The sequence below is a fragment of the Eptesicus fuscus genome, chromosome 10, assembly GCF_027574615.1.
Source record: "Eptesicus fuscus isolate TK198812 chromosome 10, DD_ASM_mEF_20220401, whole genome shotgun sequence".
NCBI lineage: Eukaryota > Metazoa > Chordata > Mammalia > Chiroptera > Vespertilionidae > Eptesicus > Eptesicus fuscus.
Genome location: NC_072482.1, coordinates 81,241,499 through 81,257,306, shown reverse-complemented (window position 1 = coordinate 81,257,306; position 15,808 = coordinate 81,241,499). Strand labels below are relative to the sequence as shown.

At 39.1% G+C, this 15,808-nt stretch overlaps 1 long non-coding RNA gene across 1 annotated transcript in view; it reads left to right on the top strand.

The window, feature by feature from the left end:
• Positions 1–15,808, top strand: part of LOC114230635 (uncharacterized) — a 155,560-nt gene that overhangs the window by 112,931 nt on the left and 26,821 nt on the right. The window contains exon 2 of the long non-coding RNA XR_003616577.2: positions 2,292–2,422. This is a non-coding gene — a long non-coding RNA (uncharacterized LOC114230635). The remainder of the gene's footprint in view (positions 1–2,291; positions 2,423–15,808) is intronic.

Genomic DNA, 15,808 nt, shown 5'->3' with positions numbered 1-15,808 from the left:
TGGATAATAGGTGTGTGTGTGTGTGTGTGTGTGTGTGTGTGTGTTTTAGCATATTGGTATTTTCAAATTTTTCTAGAAAGAGTTTGTAGAGCAAAAAGAACAATAAAAAAAGCAAGCAGAAAGCAACCATTGCTAAGCTTTGTTTCCATGCCCAAGAAAACTATTATGACTTTTTATTTTTTTAAAACTATAGGCATAGAAGAAGCAACCATGGATAAAAGAGAAAGTTTCAATGGGATATTATTTTCTTCCCACTAAAGATATAATCATCTTCATTTTCTTCAGGCTAGTCAGCTATAATTTCCTGTTCTTGGGCCTTTCCCCCGAAACGTCTCTAGAAGCTGTGGCAGGTGCAGAATGCATCAGCTCAGCTGTTACTGTGTAAAGGTGTTGAGAGAAGTGGCAAAGCCCCCATCTGTGAACTGCACTGCTTGCCAGTTTGATAAAAAGGATTCCGGACCAAATCTTTATTCTCTGTTGTTTGACTATGGCCTCTCACAACCACTGAAGAGGAGAAGTTATTGTATATACCAGAAGGCTGACGAGTAGTATGTTCTTTTAATTTCTCCTACCACAGGTTATTCTGATGGATACAGTCCACTTCGCTCTGAACCTCACGTTAGAGGGCAGCCACAAGGTTGAAAGCTTATGAAATCAGCTTGTCTGTACTTATATGTATGCGTTCCCTACTATTAGACCCGGCTTCCATAGGTCAATTACAGCTTAATATGACAGACTGGCACGAGCCCAAACTTGCTTCGTGGTGGCCAAATTTCATTTCTTTGGGTGTTGATGGAAGTGAATTATGGTTCTTTGTTTCTACCTGAAACTTCTGCCAACATTATGGAGTACTATGTACTAACTAATGTACAATATTGTATATTATAGCTTTGCCTACAGCAATAGCAACACCTGTTTGAGCCAGGGATTAGTTAGCGACTTGGGCAGGGCTGGTTGCCTGGATCTCTTGGCTTTTTGATAGCATTGTTCTGGTAACTGGATTTGTTAATGTATGCTGTAAAGTATTTACAACTAGGGACCCTTTCTCTTTTCACTCAGTCAATATAGCCTTTTCTTTTAATTATAGGTGTCTGAGGAAGTTTGGTAAATATATATTATTTTTAACAATAAATGATGAAAATTCCATTTTAACATTGCAATTAGCAATGTATTTTAGTGCTCAGACTCCCGTTTAGATTTGAACAGATGCACGAATTTGAAACAAGTGCATTTAGAGAGAGGAAATGAAACAGGAAAACTCTGTTGTTTTTCATTTTCTTGAACTCCAAAAATGAGAAAAACAAAAAATATGTGTTTTTTTAATTTTTCAAGATAAAAGAGCATAGTGTTTTAAAGATGATTGTCCACCAGTCATTACTGTAAGGAAAATTTACCCTCATTTATCATAACTTTGATTTGAATTATAGTCAATGAAACTGTGTTTTGATGTAGAAACACCTACACTTGTTCCTTGAGCGTAACAAAATATTCATTGGAGCAGTATTAATTGTCAAGTATCCTGTCTTCATTTCTTCATGGCAGAAGGTAAATGGAAAGTGCTGGAAGATGTCGTTATGGAGAACATCTAGGAGATGGGAATGGGAGAGGCAATAGGAAGATGGCAGAAGCCTCAGACAGACACACTGACAACAAACCCAAGCATGTGTGCACGCGTGAGAACCTAGCCACACAACATGCAGGAATCGAGCTTCACACTCAAACATACCGTTACTAACTGAGGTTCCCCATTGCTGTTTGTCGTTGTGTCTCCATATAAATGCTGTAGTAGTAATAACCATTGCTATTTTTTGTGGAAGGGAGGGGAATTGTTTCTGTTTATTACTCTGCCTTTTAAGACCTGCAGTCTAACTCAGAAAGTGCCATCCTTCTAAGAGTTTTGGTCGAGCTGGCCATAGCTGTTTCCCAGGATTTACATTTAGTCTAGATTGCTTGATATAATAATAACCTAGCCTGCCTTTGAATTGACGCTTTCATAAGTTTACTGTTAAGTCAGAACTTCCCAAATTTTGAATGTCTTTGGGAATCCGGTCTCCAGGGCCCGAGATTCTACCCTTCTGACAAGCTCCCAGGCGATGTCCGTGCCGCCAGCCTGTGGACCACACTTGGAGTAGCCAGGATTAGGTTGCTCTGCTTTAGTTCACAGCACAAGTGCTCTTTAGTTATGTTGTTAATGTCATTCTCAACATTTTGTAGGGCTGGAATGTGAAAAGGATAAGCCTGGCTGGAACCAGTCATCTAATACTCAAAACATTTCATCATTTTGCTCACAGCATTGTGGAGAAGCTCATTTTGATCTGGGTTGTTTGCTGAGCGCAGCTGGTTCAGAACTCATAGGACTCCTTAAGCCGCCCTTGGACCCTTGGATCTGGCCTCTGCACGCAGGCTTTCTTCAAGCACACTGGTAAGTCTTGTGGATAGGCTTATGGCTGCCTTGTCAATGAGGCTCTATTTGACCACTAGCCATTTCTTTGAGGAAAATTCACCGTAATTTAATATAACTTTACATTAAACTCTATTTTGATTTGGAAAACACCTACACTCTTTTCTTGAGTGTAAAGAAGCGGAAATTGTTTCCTCAAGGAAATAAAATGTAAATTAAAACAGTGTCTTTTAGCCAAGTATGCTTTTCTCTAGTTCTTGGCAGGAGAAGTTGAAGGCCTGATGCCATATAATTAATGTCAACTTTCACATCTATGATTATTATCTGTGGTGGACATGATGTTGTTCCGCCTTCCTTTGAGAATTTATTCTCTCCACCTCCAATTGAATGATTCTGTAAGCCTTCCTTTCGTAGTACTCTGCCTTGCATTGATGAGGGTGAATGCATGAACAATTGTGTTGCTGCATTCTCTGTCTAAAATGATTTAGTCCAAAGGAGGGTGAGTGACCCACCCTAAGCCAATCAGAGGCCTCCTGGGAACTGTCCTGTCCTGGAGTTGCATATGAAGGTGCTTTATATCTGGGTCATGGAGCTGGTAGGAGGTGAATAGAGGGCAAGAAGATATTGATTCTGTTGGGAAGGAATAAAGCTGCTCAAAGAGAAGAAGAGATGAGAGGTGGTTAGATAAAGAGGGGACAGGGCAAAAGGCATGAGTGAGTAGTTCTAGTCACTGAAGATCTCAGAGTTGTCTTGATTCCCTTTGGCTCAAGTGTTGGAGTTTCTCAGATCTCATGAACAACTAAATTCCTTCTTTGTAAAGCCAGTTTGCATTGGTGTTTGATTTGCTTGTTATAACTGAAAGAAGCCTGTTAAATATCTAACACACGTTTCTTTAGTACATCAATGTGAACTGAGTGGTATTGTACTGAAACTGCTGTATCTCCTGGCCACGCTGTAGTCAGTGTGTGTAAACTCAATTTGCAAATAAGAATCAGAATTAATGAGGAACAACTGAAACATGTCTTTGTTTGCCAGCAAGTACATTACATTAGTAAGTGATACCAAAGGGCTGAAAAGGAATTGTAATAAGTACAATTATTGTCACAACAAGTTGGACTGAAGATGAACATGTTGAATACAAAGTACATAAAATGAACATTAAGCTTAAACTAAAGACATTGATTAAAGAAATAGAAAAATAAATCTGCCTGGCCCAAAAAGTAAATGAGGTCAGACCATTGTAAGAATGAAAATAGAAAAAGAAAGAAGCAGCTTAGACCAATTTGAAGAGAAACAAAGGATTGCTGGTGAGTGATGATTTGCCACAAAGAAGAAAAAGTACTCTGGAGTTTGTTTTACTCTCTATAATAAATGCATCAGAAAATTTTATTAATAGTATCTAGGGACCTCAGTGAGGAAGAGGGAAAGGGGAACCAGCAGCCCCTACTTGGGGGCAGATATCTGAATCACCTGGAGGGCTTTTCATGTGATACCTGCTGCTCTACCTTTTTGGAGGTTCTCATCTGCTTTTCTAGAGAGTTTTCTTCTTCTTGTTCTTTTTTTTCCTGGTGCCAAATCCCACTCTCACGTGAGAATCTCAATAAGAGAACGATAATTATTAACGTGAATGTATAATGTTTCTCAAATATATAGAATTTTAATAAAGACTATAGAGTTATTTATAGGAAAACCAAAGTGTATAAAATGTGAGCAAAGACAGGATGGCTCCATTGTTTATCAAAATGGCTACAAGTATGACCAAAAGGGATACCTGTCCATAAAAGAACCAAGAAGCAATGGAAGGAAAGTGGCCAACACATTGAAAATCTATGATACACTCTGTGGAGTATATGTGTTACACCTCCTTAAGTTATCATAAAAATATTGTGAGGTAGGTATAGTAGGTCCTCAAATATAAATTGGTAGGGAAAGTCCAACATAGAAAATGTACAATATAATTCAAGTGTTCCACCAGAAATGGGTACAATATGCTTGCAATAGAAAGGGATTTATAACATAGTTCAAGTATTTTCAACAGAAATAAAGACAATATACTTGCTGTGGAATCAAATGATATCAACTAATGTCTATAGCCCTTTGGATAGGTTATATAAAGGAAAACATTGAGGAATGTTTCCTGAAGTAGTAAGGAGAAGATAAAATACTCAGTTTAGGGTATGTAACAACTCTATAAAATGGTTTGATAACATACTTATATGACTTCTTGAATGCTGTTTGAAAGTGTAATTGGTAAGACAGGTGAAGGGATTTTGTGAGGATTATCTTTTGAAGACGAAGAGCATCCTCACGCTTCCTTGCTACTTCCCAAGGTATAGATAAAATAAGGAATAGAATTGTGTCCCTTAAGTGACTCTAATTTTGAGTATAATTTTCTGCATAAAGCATCACGACTAATGTTAATTTCATGGGACAGAGTAAATAATAGTAAACAAACAAACAAACAAACAGGTGTGATTTCAGAGTCAGAAGATCTGTGGTTCAGCTATTCACTGGCTGAATGACTTTGGCAAAGTCACTCTTATCTGTATCATCTTTGGTAAAATAAGGTGGTTTTACTAGGTCATTTCTAACTTTTACTCTATTTAGAAACTCTACTGCATTATGAGTCTAAAATATTAGTAATCTTTTCAGGTCACATTAAACTTCTTTATTATGTTGCAAAGTCTGAAATAGATCAATGATTTCAAATACTTGATGTATTATGGTTAGTATATTGGACTTTCAATTATGATAACAATACAACTAATAGAGCTTCTACTTCTCTATCTCAGTTTCAGATAATTCTATTCCATCATTAAGTATTGGAAATCTTCATGGTTGTTTTCCTAAATGCTATGCTCTTCTCACTCTATACTCTCTCCAAGGAATATCTCACCTCTTGTACATGTGTGATAAGCAGAAGTCCAAGATGGACCCCAGTATTCCCACCTCCTGGTAAATACATGTTCTATATTCCTTACCCCTTAGTATAGGTGAGACTGTGAACAAGATGGGAGGATTTAACTTCTATGATTACTTTATGTTAAGTGGCAAAGATGAAAGAACTGCAGATATAATTTAAGTCCCTACTACGTTGACTTTTGTTAACCAAAAGGGATATTATCCTGATCAGGCCTGACCAAATCAGGTGAGCTCTTTAAAATCAAGTCTAGAGATTAAAATTGAGAGATATTTGAAATGAGGGAAATTGGGAGCTCTCTTGCTGACCTTATAGAAGCAAAGTGGCAATTGTGGGTGGCTTCTAGGAGCTGAAGGTCTTAGTCCTACGATTGCCCAACAACCAGTGAGTTTAGAAGAGGATCCTGAACCTCAGATTAGATTGCTGTCCTGGATGACACTTTACAGCCTTATGGAACCCTGAGCAGGAGACCCAGTTTACCCCCGCCTAGACTCGGGACTCGTGGAAATTGACGTAATAGATGGGTATTGTTTTAAGCTGCTAACTTGTGGTAACTTATGATGCAGCAATAGAAAACTAATACCACATGTCTTTAATTATCACCAGATGACTCATAAATTTATCTCCAGCAAGACCTTCTCTTGCATATCCAACTGTATATTTTACATTTTCTCTTGGCTGTCTCAAAGGTACTTCAATTTCAGTGTGCCCAATACCAGACTCCTAGTCATTACTCTCAAGCCAAGTTCAGTGTACAGCATCTATCATCCATCCAGTTGGGAAGCAAAAAACCTGGGAGTGGTTTTTGGTACCTTTTCCAGCTTTATCTCATATATGTGATCCATCAGAAATTCCAATTCATTTCACTTCTTTGTAGCAAGTACTTTAGTCTGGTTCACTCCATAGCTACTTCATCCCCATTAAATATGCCTTCCCTGTGCTTTCAAGGGTAAAAACTAAAAATAAAATTTACTTTTCTTTGTAGCTAAGGTTTCTCATGAGACTGAGTTTTTATGTGATAGATGTGTTCATGTGAATTTGGTAAGATTGACATGAGCATTGAGAGGTAGCAGCCATGTGTGAATGGCTCAGAGCATCTAATAAGCCCAGTTGTGAAGATGAGTGGTTCTTCTGGGGCAGCTAAGGCAGTAGTTGTACAGTCTGGTCCTCAGCATCTTGAGGGCCATAAAGGTTCCATTAGAATAGTCAGTCTTGTGTGGTTGTTTTCTTTATTATATTGTTTTTGGCTGGGGAGCTCACCAGCTTGGAGCTTTGACCCTTCTAAAAATTTTGTAAACTACTTAATACCTTGAGATATATCTGTTTTTTACCTACACTAGATTAGGTGATGGATATATATTTAAAAAGTGACCTGCTCTATCTTTTTCCTCCATCTCCACCTCCGCTATTACCATCATCTTATTACAAGCTATCGACTCTAGCAAGAATCTCTTAGCTAGTTAACATCTGTATCTACTATGCCCCATCATAACTCTTTATAATCCACTCTCTACCCTTTGGCCTGAATAATCCCATCCAGCTTAAAATATTCAACAGCTCCCATTGCTCTTTATTTTTTAAATATATTTTTATTGATTTCAGAGATGAAGGGAGAGGGAGAGATAGAAACATCAATAAGAGAGAATCATTTATTGACTGCCTCTTGCACACTGCCTACTGGGTATTGAGCCTGCAACCAGGGCTTGTGCCCTGGCTGGGAATCAAACTGTGACCTCCTGGTTCATAGGTTGACACTCAACCACTGAGCCATGCTGGCCGGGCTCCCATTTTGCTTTAGAAAAGGACCCAAATCTTCAGTATCCTACAAAGCTTGGCCCCTACCAAACTCTCTGTCCTAATCTTGTTCCTTTAGTCATGACTCCAGGCAGAGACTTTTAGTGTTTTATAGGTACCGTGTACCTGACAACCAGAGATCTTTGCACACAGGTGCCTTCCTCAAGAAAGGCTTTTCTTCTCAACTTTCCCTAATTACCATTACTCTGTGACCTCCAGATTTAAACTTATTCTGCACATCCTCAAGGAAGCCTTTGCTGACCTCCCTGCCTTAGTCAATTATCTCATGTGCTTTCTTGTGCCATCTGGCCCTTAGAGATTCCAGTTTACAGAGTTGCAATTTTGTATTTGTGTCATCTTTTGATCACCAACTGCCTTTCCAACTATATGGTCAATACCGTGTGAGCAGGTACTTTTTGTTTTTACATTATCTTCTGTCCACTTAGGATAGGGCTTGGTACTTAGCAGGTATTTGAATAATGAATGAATGAAGCATTTATAATATTCTAGGTATTCTTGTAAGTGTTTATACTCAGCTTACCCTTACCAAAATACTTAGAGGCATGTAGGATTATTCTATCAATTAGGATAAACTAGGCAATGCTGTGGTAACAGATAAGCCCCTAAATCAGGTGGTATAGGATGACTTCAACCAAGGTTTATTTCTTGTTTATGCTTCATGTACAATTATAATTAGCACGTGGCAGGTTTTATTATAATTCCTTGAGGAGCCAGGTCATATGTCCCATCTTGACACATACCTCCACAATTTTTACGGTACATCAGGGAAGATAAGTGATGGAGAATCATGTACCAGCTTTTAAAATGCTTCTGTCCAGAAGTAATACAGCTGGGCAAAGCTAGTCACCCAGCCAGGTCCAACAACAAGGGGCAGAGATGTATCCTACCTGGCAGGAAGAAAACAGCAAATATTGGTGATCAGATAAAATATTGACCTACCACATTTATTGTTCCCATTTTATAAATGAGTAAAAAGGCACAGAAAAAAGCAACTTGCACTTGAGGAGCCAGGATTTCAATCTGGGAAGTTTAACCTCCCTCCACCACTCAGAACTCTTGTTATTCTTCTTTGTCCACATTGGCATCTACACATTCATGGGGATTCTAGGAACAAATGGTTAACCACAGTTCTGTCATTGCTTTTACTTCCAAAGGAGAAGCATGAAGCCAGAGTTTCACTCCCTGAAGGAGGGAAGCAGATATGCCAACAGCCCCTTTTTTTCTCTCTGTTCTTTTAAAAGAGCTCATTTCTACCCACCCTAACATAATTGTATACTGTAGGTGAAGAATGATGTTGTCAAGTATATGTAGTCAAATGTTATCCTCAAACATAAACTTTAAACAAATCTGATCATATTAAAGTTTTTTTCTGATTATTTCTGCCATCGGTTTGCAAGAGTCTGTTATATTTTCTATTTTTCAATCAGAAAAAAATTTCCTGGGTAATGCCACTTTGTTTTTTTTTTTAATTACTTTATTGATTAAGGTATCACATATTTGTCATCAACCCCCCCCCCGTTCCCTTCCCAACCCCCCCACACGCATGCCCCCTTCCCCCTGTTGTCCGTGATCACTGGTTCGGCTCATATGCAAGCACACAAGTCCTTTGGTTGATCTATCTCCCTTGTCCCCACCCTCCCCTACCTTCCCTCTGAGGTCTGACAGTCTGATCAATGCTGTTTTTGTTCTTCAGTCTATGTTGTTCATCATTTCCCCTAGATGAGTGAGCTCGTGTGATACTAGGAATACACTTATAGGAACCGAAAATGAGACAAGCAATAATGGTTATGCTGAGAGGCAAGTGAATCAGTCTATAGTGAGTTTCTTTCTGGGCCAACAGTTCTTTTGAGTCCTGGTTTCTATGTCCAACAGTTGTTTATGTGTTCATAACAGCAATGATATTTCAGTTCTGGATGGTGGACAAATGGTGGTAATGCAGGTCCGACCCTCTCTGGTTTGGTCCTGGGCAATCTGCAGTGACGCATATCTGCTGACTGCTAGTATGGCAAGGCATCGTCAGCGTCTTCCATCTCTGGACTGTTTCTCTTCTGACTTCATGGCTGGAGCACTCCTGTCAATTCCTCTCTGTTGCAGGAATCCACATGTCTTGGAGTTGTTTTCTGAAAATATACAAACATATTCTCGACCAAAAGTTAATAAGGGAATATTTTCTATAAATTTGACTTACAATCCTTTTTCATTTTTTTGCCCAAACGATTTTCCTTTGGCTTGTTTTGACACCATGTATGTTTTACCTGGGTGACTTGCTGTTAGCAGGTAATGCCACTTTGGACTACTGAATGCATATAAGGACATGATGAATAATTGTATCTGTAGCTCTAAGTTTATTTGGGCTTTTATGAAAATAAAATTTGAATTTTAAACTAGTATTTATATAATACATAACAGAATAAAGAAATAAAGTTAGGTTTTGTGTTGTTGTTCTTTTTAACCATAGGACAAGAGAAAGGAGAGTGGAGGCTGGGGTGTGTTTTTATTAGTCATGTACCGGTTTTTTGAGTAATATATGAAACAAATTTGTAATTTTCACTCATGACTTATTTAGGATTTATTTTTTAAATTAGCAGAAAATACTTTCTTTCAAAATATACAATTAAGCAAAGAACTGTATAACCCTTGCTAACACCAATATCAATTATTTAAGAATATGATTTATTATTTATTTAATGAACATTTTGTAAGCATTAATACTTCACCAAAACAGTCATATTACCTGATAACAATATCTTCTCTGCTCACAGTAGAGTAACTTTACTTCCCTTTTTAACATATATAGATGAATTATGATCATTCCTACTTGGAAATGTTTACCAAATGAAGTTTGTTGCCTATAGGAGTATTTATAGGAATGCAAATATAACAGTAGTTGAATCATTAGCTTGAAGCATACTTTCACTAGAGAGAGAAAAAAATAAAGTTCAACGAAACATAATGACAGTGAAGAAATTATTTGTGTATATGAATTTATTACCAGCATACTTTATTTTTAGTTCTGAATTCCTCATTTAAAAATCTACATTTTTAATGAACCAAACTGTAAAACATTCAGGTATTTGTTTTTAAGTATGTATCCTTAAGCAACTGTTATAATAACTATCAAAGCCCCACAAAGGACGAATATAGCTCTACAATAAAGGCTTATCCAGGCTTCAGTGTTTGCTTCATGGAAATAAGCAGTTAGGTGTGCCAGTTTCCTTGGAGAGCCATGGGGAGAGGCATACCTCATAGCGAGGGGGCTGCCTTCTCTGAGTGGCATTGCCAATAACTTAGTATTCCTGAATTCTAGGTGTCAGAAGCCAGTTTCAATCTCAGTTAAACATAGGAGACTCCCACTGAAATCAGCCAGAGATATCTATGAGCATCTTATGCAAACAGCATAATCTTTCCTCTCTGCCATGGAGCCTGAATTGAACATACTTTCGTATCTCTGCAGAACATTTGGCTAGTTAACCATCTGAGAAAATGGCATTAAAAAACCACGGTGTTTTATAGGTACTCAAGAGAAGCTTACTCTCACCTTCTCTAATAGTAATCAAATTCCCTTCTGCCTTCTGAAATTAATACCCCAGAAGATGTTTACAATATGCTTCCATTTAGTTACCTTTCACTGCTAGCTTGCCCTCAGTTTTAGCTAAGGTCTTTTCCACTTTAACACTATTTATAGAACAGCATATCTATCATCATCTCTCTTTGTCTCTGACTCTCCATTGTAGCTCCTTTCACATGACACGAGACTCTGCAAACCCTCCTTGGAAATGAGACCATTTTCTGTTAAGTGGAGTGTGTGGAATGTAAAGACAACTGAGAACAAGGTAGCATGTCCTGTTGATACACAAAAGCCATAAAAGATACATAAAAGCCATAGAACACGGGTGGGGGGGGGGTGGGGGGGGGGAGGGGGGTCGGCAGGCGTAGAAGAAGAGGGTGGTGAGTTTTGCCATGTGTGATTTCTCTCCAGATCTGTTTTTTAAGAGTCTTCTGGCCCGTTGGCCAATCTGCACTTAATTACCTGCTCCCGCTCTATTCCCCAGCCAGCCAGCAGTGTGGCGGGTCTATTCCTCATTCCCTCTATGCACAACCCCCGCACCACACACACACACACACACACACACACACACACACACACACACACACACACTCAACCGCTCTGGGGCTGAGCCGATGCATTACAAATGCCCTGTGGACCAAAACAATGTATGTGTCTGATGGGATTTTCCCTCAGTGGTCAGGATGCCAACCACGGTCCCGATCGTTTAAAAATGGCTTGTGATCTGAGGACAGGGAGATGCTCATTAGCGGCCCCGGGAGCCCAACATTAGGACCAGATTGAACCAAGTCGCTCTGCCAACACCGAGCATTAATAGAGGAGACCGTGTCAATAAAAGTTCCCAAGATGAAGCCATAGAATGAGGCACTTATGGACAATTATAAACATTTTGCCCCGTGGTGACTCTCCTCTATCAAACCTACTCCACGCCTGATAAGCGCTGCCTCTTTAGGGGTCATTAATTTCCCTGAAAATTTAAACAGCTGTCACTTGTGATCCTCCTCAGGTGCTCATGTGGGAGAGATTAGCCTGTGTTTATAAGCCAGTCTGTTCATTAAGCGCCTGCCCATGTGGAACCCCCTCCACAGGCCTGCAGATCGCCCACAGATAATTGGGGGCCTTGGCGAATTGCACAGAGGCGCTCGGAGCAGCAAGAATGGTGTGGCCTTATTAATATCAGCTGGGGAGAGTGCACGGTTTTAATGATTTCCAATAAACCACGAGCATTTGGGCACTGACAGTTAAAGAGACGGTACAGGTTTGGGTTTCCAGTAGTTACTACTATCAACTTCTTGGAAATCTTGGCTTAACCCTTTGCAGTGCAGTGATTCTTTCCTTAAAAGTACTTCTGGTAATTTTAATGCCTGCGAAATCTTCTGGTAGATTTAATGGTTTTATAGTAGAAGAAGATACTTCGTGAAGGTATGTGGCTATAAAGGGAGGAAGCATATTTTGGTTGCACTTTTGAAATCAAGATACTCAGTTTTTAAACGGTATTCTCCATTTATATAATCTTTTCATGAAATTTGGTACATTTCTCTATTCTTTGATATTAATAAGCTTTTGCAAACTATAAAAATTGTGTCCTAGTTTAACATTTTAACAGGGGTTCAAAACACCGAAAATTCTTTATATGGAAGGTCTTTAAATCGGATGGACAATTCGTGTTTCAGTCTCATAAACACATAGACAAAGGAGATGTATAAGGATGCTTTTAAAATAGATGACACATTTATATATTTTTTAGTAACAAAATACTATAAGAGTAGAAACATTTCCAAGGATCTTTTTCAAAACTATCTCAATTGCAGAATTTGCTTTTGAAAAGCCGTTACTCATAGTCATTGTTGAAACATCCAACTTTAAATGCAACATATAGATTATATGTGCTTATATTTTTAAAAACTCTCAGGAGGATCCTATGGGCAGTCATTGTAATCACACTGAAAAGGCCGACAAAATTTAAACATTTAAAAGAAATGTATTTTACCCTTAAGTCCAACAGTTCGTTTAAGAACTTTGCCATGAGCTAACCAGGAAAACTGAGGCACAAAACAGTTTCCTGATATTTCCTCCCTCATTCTAAAAATTTGACTATTTTTTTAAAGCTTTAATTTTCTTTTTAAAAATATATTTTATTGATTTCTTACAGAGAGGAATGGAGAGTTAGAAACATTGATTAGCTGCCTTCTGCACAACCCCTACTGGGGATGTGCCCGCAACCAAGGGACATGCCCTTGACTGGAATCAAACCTGGGACCCTTCATTCCGCAGGCTGATGCTCTATCCACTGAGCCAAACCAGTTAGGGCTCTTTTTTAAAGTCTTATTTCTATTAAATATATATCGCACTGTTAGCATCCTCTAGCTTGAAGAGCACCACCGGATTTAACTTCTTTTCTACCACACAGCCTATGAAAGCTGCAGGAAGCGAGCTCTTCTACAGTTCCCTCTGTAAGTTTAACTTGGGATCCTTTTCTTATATTCTAGTCAAGGCCGTGGTTCTAGCAATGACAGCATTATATGGTTGTATAAACTAGCATTGTTTTATTAAAGAATGTTTGTGCTATTGAGAATCTACCTTTCCTATTTCATCTTTCCTTTGGTTGCCAATAAAAAGTAGTTCTTTATGTATTTTATTTAAACAAAATCTGACAGATACTATAAGCTGAGGCATGAGGGAACATCACGATGTTTATCCAACTTATAACAAATCTCCCATATTTCATGATGTGATCTGATGCTTGTTTTGCCAAATATTCAGCAATGCTTTCTATGCACCTTCCCAATCTATTTGTTGATGAAGGAATCTTTGTAGTTTGTCAGCATATTGATTTCTATAAATTATATCAGACACTTTTTAGAAAGTGTTCCCCAGTGGTACATGGCTTTTACTATTAAATAGAGAACCACAGAAGTGGCTCCTAAATAGTTATCATTAAAGTTAGTAGAGTGTTATAAATTACTGGCTTGAGAATATGGCATTGCTTTACACATTGCTGAAAAAAATAATTGTTACATTTTACATGAAACTGTCTTGTTTCATATAAGTTAATATTGTAATGTACAATTGGTCCTTAACATAAGGTTCATTGATAAAAATTGTGGCTCTTCACTATTAATAATAGTAAAAGTAAACCCATATTTCAAATAGTGTTCTTGATAATTTTGAAGGTTTCAGACTGAGATCTTTTTGTACATGACACATTAATTTAAAAAAATAACCTACCTAATAATAGACAAATATGCAAATTGACCGTACCTTCGCTATGCCCACGATTGGCCAGGAGGTGTGGGGGGGTGGGACTCGGGGTGGCCGGGGTAGCTGATTGGGCCGGTGGGACGCTGAGCTGCGTCGCCAGCAGCGGCGCGAGCTCAGCGTCTGTGCCATGGCTGTGCTGTGGCACAGAAGGGGCCTCTGGGGCAGCGAGCTCACATCCTGCCGCGGGGATCATCAAAAGCGGGGGAGCTGGGTGCCTGTCCACTCAGGCAGCAGGCCTTTCAGAAGCCTCCACCACGCTGGACGTTTCTGAAAGGCCTGGTGCACCAGCGATCAAAAACGAAAGCGTGGGAGCTGGGTGCCTGTCCACTGGTGGACCAGGTGCCAGAGGCTTCTGAAAGGCCTGGTGCACCAGCGGACAGGCACCCAGCTCCCCGCGGTCAAAAGCAAAAGCGTGGGAGCTGGATGCCTTTCTGCTCAGGCAGCAGGCCTTTCAGAAGCCTCTGGCACCTGGTCCACCAGTGGACAGGCACCCAGCTCCCCCGTGGTCGAAAGCGAAAGCGTGTAGGGGACCCTACATGTGCATGATTCAATCATGCACTGGGCCCCTAGTATATATGATAAAACTTGTATTAGGAGCTAAAACATTAATTTTGCCATTTTTTTCTGGTGTTTTGCTTATGTTTAAATTGCTAGCAGTTTTCAAACCATGGGTTATTTACAGAAACTTTTTAATCTACTTTGTGAGGAAATATTCATTTAAAACCTGATTGGCTAGTCTACTTCCCTGGGTCCACAAAAACTACAATGTAATAGTTACACTGGAAACAAGCACATGAGCCAGCATGTTGCTGTCACCCTGACATTTTTGAAACAAGCGCCTCCTCTCTTATTTTTGGATACCTTGCTCATTGCATGGGGCTGAGGGCTCTGACATGCAGACTGGATGAGGGCAATGGTGTTGACCCATGTAAAATAGCTTAGTTACTTCCTTGTGGCTTAGATTAAAAAGACAGTTCTAATATTTCCCCTACACTATTACAAATCGTCTTTCATTAATGCTGCTTTGGGGGCCACTCCTGAAGAGAGAAGAAACGTGTCTCTGCCTCACATTCCTTTGTCTAGCTCTAGCTGTGGCCACCAGCATCTTAGTGGGCAATGATATGACTTCGATTAGTTGTTTTCTGTCTTTGTGGGCTAACTTTTATCTTAGGAGGTTAAAATATATGGTCACAGGTAAGTTGTCTGGTGATACTCCTATTGCTATATCCAAATAAAAAGTTGAATATTTTAAAATATTTATTATCAAGGGATATAGTAAATAGAGCTGAATGCTACATATTCCATGAATATATTTGTGAGAGAGAAACTTAATTTTTCTTTTTAACATATCTAAAATTTCCCTGGTCAGTGTGGCTCAGTTGGTTGAGCATTGTCCCATGCACCCAAAGGTCACTGGTTCGATTCCCGGTCAGGGCACATGCTCGGGTTATGAGCTCAATTCCTAGTAGGGGACATATAGGAGGCAGCCAATCAATGTTTCTCTCTCACATAAATATTCTCTCTCTCTCTCTCTTCTCCCTTCCTCTCTCTCTCTTAAAAAATATCAATAAAACACACACACACACACACACACACACACACACACACACACACACACACACGATATCTAAAATGACCTGGACAATCATAAAAAGGAAGAGATTCCATGGAGCAAATGATGTCTGTGCACTTTCATTTTGTTTGCTCTAATTAACAGTGAATAGGAGAAACCCCCATACTCACTGAAAGACTCCCTTTTAAATACAATATGACTTTTATAGAGTAGTATAAAACTTCATTTTTTTTCTAGCTATTTTGAAAGAGACGATCTGAGACTCTTCTT